The following is a 6,798-nucleotide window of genomic DNA, read 5'->3' as shown; positions in this document are numbered from 1 at the left end:
AGTGGAGCAGCCCCAGGGTAATGGCACCAGCACAACACTGAGATGAATTTTGGTTGAGGTCCCAGTTTTACTTTTGGCATCCAAAGGCATTTGCTTGTTCTGTGTCCCCTTTTCACCTCGGCAGAACAGCTGTGTCCCAGCAGGGAATGCTCCTCCAGCAACATGGCACCAGTCTCTGCCGTGCAGACACAAGACCAAGGTAAAGGCCAGCAGAAACCATCTCCTCTTCACCAAAACCAAGCCCAAGGGTCAATAAAGGACAAAAAACCCTCAACCACTCAGGTCAAGTTCCTATTGCCTAACTTAATGCACTGTTTCCATCACAAGGCACATTGTGCTTGTTTTCAGGGTATCACACATCCCTACAGCCTCAGAACTTCCCCTCTCCAACTGCTCTGCCCAGGGTGGGTGGAAGAACAGGCCATGCTGCCTGCCACCTCCCCCAGGAAAACTTTCCTTGCTTTTCTGGAAAGAACTGCTGTGTGGTAGATTCATGCTGGATTTATCCTACTTTTGAAATTGTTTTTCTTTTCCAGTTGATGCTGACCTACATAATAAGCAGGTCACTGGAACATAAGAGATGTTTTTCAAAGCAGAGGAGAAAAGCCAGGCAGCTCCCCCTCCACATGGGCTTCTGAGCACAAAGTGCTGCTTCCCTGGGGTCCCAATCTGCAGCTTCCTGCATGCTCCTCTGTCCAAAACCAGCAGGAGCTGCTGGGATCCCACTGAGGATATGGACAGACCCTGAGCAGAACATCAGGCTGGTTAAAGCTCCATGGGGGACTGAGGGGAGCTTCAGGAACACAAATCTCCCTCACATGAACAGCACACAGGCCACGTGCAGTGCCTGTGCACAAGGCTGGGAGCTCATGCAATGGCCTGGCAACGTGCGACTCAATCCCATGGGCAAGGCAAGCTCCCACCAAACCAGCAACAACAGAAGGGAAGCAGAGAGCAAGAAGATCCCTGTGGTGCAAACTCCTCCCCAGCAGAAGGAAGGATTGGGTTGTAGCAGGTCTGCAGAGCACAGGAACACAGGATTGAGACGTTGCCAGCTGGAACAGTGCTTTACCTGAAAATCTGGCAGGTGAAAAGCAGGTTAGAAGAGCTTGAACTCAATTTACTTCTCAAGCTCTAGTCATCATTGCTGCTGCTTTATGGGGAGCATCCCTAAGGGCTTGCCACAATAAAACACAAACTAGAAATGAGAAAGATTTGAGTAGCCAAGAGACGAGATGTCCTGGGATAACCTTTCATTATCCATATGGATTAAGGTATGGCAGCATGGAACTGGACTGTCTCAGGATGTGTCTCCAGCACCACCCTCCCCTATCTTGTAGCCAATCTCTTCCCTGCTCCTGAACAGGACACAGCGGTGTGAAAGGTCTATGTCAGCACATCCAATCCCCACATGGACTCTGGCACTGCAAGCAGGAAGCAGCCAGTTACCTACCCACGGGTAAAGCAGGGATCTATTAGAGAAATTAATGTAATGTGATCCTGCCTGGGGCTCAGAGTCAGTCCCAGAAGGATATACAGAGCGAGTAACCAGAGCAGGCAAGGGTAAGAAGCTCTCTCAAACAGCCTGATGGTTCAGATAGCTCCAACGACAACAGTGCAAGTCTGGTAACTAGGTCACAGTTATGATCCTTAATTAATCCTGAAGAGACCCCATCTGTCACGGGGAACATGACAGATAAGGTAGCTCATTAAGCTCAGAAGCAGGCCTGGGTAATACCAGACCCCAGCCAAGCAACTTGAGTGGATTTTGTCCAGCTGCTTTGCCCAGCCTGCTCCTTGCCATGCTTTTAGCCAGCAGACACACCAGGCTCTCCCCATCTCCCCTGAGGAAGCAACAGCAACCCAGAGCCTGTTCACAAGCCCCTGCCCAAACCACACTGACATAATCCATGACACAGGAGAGAGATGAGATTGAAAACAGACCAGGGCAGGCAGACATGAGGCTTCAGCAGAGGAGCTGTACCAAGTCCTGATGGACAGCTGGACCCTGGATCCTGGGCCGTGCTTCACCTGTAGTCCTGCTCTTCTCCTCTACATGTCCCTGTGCTGGGTGGGGTGTGCTATTCCAAGTCACTTCTTCCCACAGCTCCTCTGGGAGAAGCTAAGAGATACCAGCTTCTCTGCTTGGGCTGCAATCACAGCCCTGGATGCTGCAAAGGGGCATCAAGCCAGAGGAGAAAAGGGCCAACACTGTAGCTGATGGATGCTAGGAGAGGTCACATGCTGGAAAAGCCAGGTTGTTCACTTGGCAGAAAGAGGTGGCCCTGACCATGACAGTGGAGAACCCATCTGCCAACAGGGAGCAGAGATTGACTGAGGGTAAGGGCTGGCACTGGGGAGAGCAGTCTAGGTAAATGCTGGCCTCTACAGCTGATTGTGTTTTGCTTCTACACATGATCCATATGAATGTTTTGATCTGGTTAAATCCACTTGTGATAGATAAGACAAGATAATGTTGATTGAGTTTTCAAGCCCTGCTTCTGCTACCTGAGCAATTAAAAAGCAGCTACTATCAACAAAACCAGCAACACGTAACAGAGCTTCTGAGGACTCAGCACAGAGCAGGAGCATTAAAAGTAGTTGTTTCAGAGGATAAATTGGTGACTAATAAGCCCTACACTGACAACTGTTGGAAGATGGAGGCAGCTTGGTATTAAAGCCATGTCTCTGGGGACCCTTATTAAGATGTCACTTGTGCTCACTACCACCCCCAAAGGCATTGTATTCCCCAACACGCATAACTGACAACGCACCAGGGAACAGACACAATTAAACCAGGACAAGCAGAAAGGAGAAAAGCTGCCAAGTAAACATAAAACAGTATTTTTACTCAAGGAAACTTTGAAAAGCAGAGCAATCAAATTCACAGTATATGCACCATTACTGTAGATATGCACTATTCTCCCTCATCCAAGTGCAGTTGGGTGAAGGACTGCACTACTGTGAGATCATTCCATGAAATCTGGGTCATTGGCTATCAAACCCAGGAGATGGTACCAGGACTTTGGGAAGGATGCACTGAAATCACTTCTTCCAATTAAAATACTAGCTTAGGGAGCATCTCTCATTTATTTGCTCCTGCAATTAAACCTTTAAATTTCAATTACTTGCTCAAAATCTCAGTGCTCTTCATGGTAAATAATCCTGACAGGGTTTTTACTGTGGAGGAGACAGGCAGTTTTGGGAATGAAGCTGAAATAAACACAGGAAACATTAGCACCTTTCCAAGACAGAAGTACAGAGAGCACAGGCCTCACAGAGCAATCCATGGTCTCAAAGGCTCACAAGTGAAGTCAGAGCTTGTCCCCATCACATCCCCCAAAGAACAGCACAGCTGTTTGCTGTGCCAAGCACCAGCCTCCTCTCTGCCTCTTCCAATCAAAGTGCAAGGCCAGGTTCTACATCAGCCCTGAAGATCCTTCTGGATTTCAGCACTAAAGAGCACAAAGGTCCAGAAGGTTTGCACATCTCCACTGGTTAGAATTGTTGGCTCCTGTTTTGTGGTTGTCCCCTTCTCGGGCACCCCACTCTCCACTACAGTGGCTCATTCTTGATGCAGGATGGAGAGGATGAGGATCTTGGAGAGGATGAACATCTGCTCCATATCAGAGCCTGGCCCATCAGTGTGCATTGCCCAGCATGGCATCTCTCCCCGGAATTACTTCTTGTAAGATATTGCTACCTCACAAAATTCAGCTTGACAAAAAAAACTGACCTCACATCCACCTGGACACAGAGATTGCTCAGCACACTCCATCAGAGGCAGAAGAATTAACCTTTAAGTAGTGAATAGGCTGTGGAAAAACATTGCAAAACAACCACACCACACCTCTACTTGTTAAAAACTGCAATAATACATCCTCTGTGCTGTATTTGCAGGCTTTGAAGTCCCAAAGAACTAGAAAGAAAAACAGAATTGCCATAAGGGCTTTTGGGGTAAGAGTTCAGGCACTGCCAGCAAGAGCCTTGTGCAGTGCAGCTAATTTGAAAGTTTTCTGGTGCTACTGATGGCTGGAGAACCATCAATTATCCTTTGCCCTGAGTTCCCTCTCCACGCAGAGCCACCACAACTCCCTCTCAGGGCTCAGTGCTTCCTCCCTGTGTGACCAATCATCAGCCAGTGCCTAGTGGAGGTGTCTTACAACAGGTCACCTGGAGCAATATCAAATTATTTTTATTTTGTATTAATTAATGCATTATTACATTTCACAGTGAAAACACAAAGCATCTTTTTGAGAACATGAATTCTGAATTGCTTTTTCAAGTTAAACTGTGAAGCAGAGACTTTTCAAGACTAGAGGTCTTTAAAAAAAAAAAGATAAGGAAGTAGAAAACTAAATCATCAGAACTACACCCCAATTTTCCTAAAAACTTGTGGGATGTCTGCAGGAATTTCTGGGTTGCAAGTCTGAAGAGAATAGATTATCTAATGTCCATAGAAGCTCCATAAGATTATCAGAGCTCTCTATAAAACCACAACACACAGATCATTCACTAAATCCATCACTAGTGCTAAACCAGCAATAACCCTCCACTCTCCCTTGGTTTGCTCTTACAGTCAGTGTGACATGAGAAACCAGGAACAGAAGTAAAGAGAATGACTTAGCCTTGGGTTTGTATTTTTGCCATTTCAATCTTAATGTTTCAGCTGATCCCTCTCAATCTTTTAGTTATGTAATGTTTGTACTTCCATCTCTTTCCAGGACATTCTCTAGAATCAGTTTTGATCTTTGCCCAGGGCTGGGCCAAGATGAATTTCCAAGACAGAGCACATACTTCACCCCAGATTAAGCAGTGAGATTCCTGAAAAGAAGACCTTAAAAGCTCTGAGTTCTTTAGCACATCTCCTGGAGACACAAGAGCAACACATTTTCCCACCCTTACTACCACCCCAAGTCAGCACAACACAACTACGTTTGCTCAGCACACCAAGCCAGAGACAGCTCACTCCTTTCATTCCTCTAGTCCCATAGATCTCAGCTGGAATGATGTTCAAAGCAGCTGCAGAACCATCAGGTCTAATAAGCCAATGCAGACAAGGCTGCCAGCAGGGTCACAGTACCCCAAGAAAGCTCCCAGTCCAGCTGTCCTGGCATCCTCACTCGCACTGCTCCTGGTACCGCCTGTGCTGCTTGGCAGGCAGAGCGGCCTGGGAGCCTTGGAAGTAGAGTCCAGACTGGCTTTGCATGACTGAGGCTGTTTGTAAGACAGTGCACACAGAGCACTTGGCAGCTTTTGGGAGAGTTCAGTACAAAAGCAAACAAGGAATGGAAGCTTTGTATACTCCAATAATCTCAATACGTCACAGAGTTTCTCTGATCTGCAGCCTTCGAGTTCAGATTTGGAGATACGATGTGCTAATTTCCTCCCTTAATATTTCAGCACAAGGCCCCTTCTTCCCTATAGCTGACACTCTTCTCATTTTAATACCTTATTACCACCCTTTATCTATAATCTTCAGTGCATAAAGAAGAATAGCATGTCTTGCATCTCACATGTTAAGCAACAAGAGCTATTGCAAAACAGCAAACGCCATGGAAAGACTGCACACTGGGAGGTGGAAGCATTTGGAGTCAGACCCCAAGACCCCAAGCTCATCCTTCCACCCTTCTGGAGTATACACAGACTGTGGTGTTACACAGACCCTTCCACTCACAGGAGAGTTTGGCTCTGTGACATTTTATTCCCCCATTACCACACACTTTCATGCTATTTTCATGTCTGGAAAGCCTCTACTTAAATGTGAGGCATCCTTCTGCTCTACTGCTTAGCCACTTCACCTCAACCCTTTGGATTATTTCTTGCAAGGAGCTAATTCTCACTATACAATTATAGTATCTAATATTAACTATAATAACTAATTCCAAAACGATGAAGTTTCCCTGGCCATTGATGGAAACAATGAAAGATCAAAACTGCTTTACACTTTACTCTGTTACTACTTGCTTTCTCCAAGACAGTTCTTAAAACTGCCTCACAACCAGCAACATCTAATGCTATGAAATGACTGGATAAGGAGAAAAGCCATCCAGGTAACAGAGCTCTGTTGCCTCACTGGGTGCTCATTCATGGGATAACACCTACACAGAAACGCCCAGCTTGGCTCTAGCCAGGAGTGGGATTTTCCCCCACCTTCTCAAGTCATCAGCAGGTATTTCATTCTGAAATGCTACTCCTTACTTCACTGAATTTCACTGGTCCTTGCAGAAGAAATTATATTACCAGATGTATAAAAGAAGAACAAGTCTTTGCTGAAACAAACCATAACAATGAGCCTTACTAGTAGGTGTACTGTGACTGTTAGGATTTCACTGGATGTCTTTTTCCCTATTCCCAGGCTGAAAAGGCAATCTTACTTGTATTGCTACACCTGGGAACAGAAAGGCAGCATGTAAAGCCTGCAGGAAATAGTACTGATTTAAAAGTGTGCAGTCACAGAATCTTCATTTTGACAAAAAAAAAAGAAGTACATCAATTTATGCAAAGTATTTAACTTCCCGTATCAATCTGAGTCTGTGGTGACTGGGAAGAAGTGAGGGCAGTTTTATTATGCTACTGCCTTCTCAGGTGTCCATGGCAGGCCCATGGGATAGGCAGACAAGTCAGACAGACGATTTTACATCGTGATTTAACACCAGTAGGCACCAAATCCCCACACAACCCCTACTCAGTCCCCTTTCTCTGTCAGATGAGGGAGATAATCAGAAGGATAAAAGTGTAAAAACTTTTCGGTTGAGATAAAGTCAGTTTAATAACTAAAAAAGAGGACAAAAGTAA

This window comes from Sturnus vulgaris, chromosome 11 (genome assembly GCF_052056855.1).
Source record: "Sturnus vulgaris isolate bStuVul1 chromosome 11, bStuVul1.hap1, whole genome shotgun sequence".
NCBI classification, from domain to species: Eukaryota; Metazoa; Chordata; class Aves; order Passeriformes; family Sturnidae; genus Sturnus; species Sturnus vulgaris.
The sequence above is the reverse complement of the archived record's forward strand: the minus strand, read 5'-3'. Positions refer to the sequence as shown.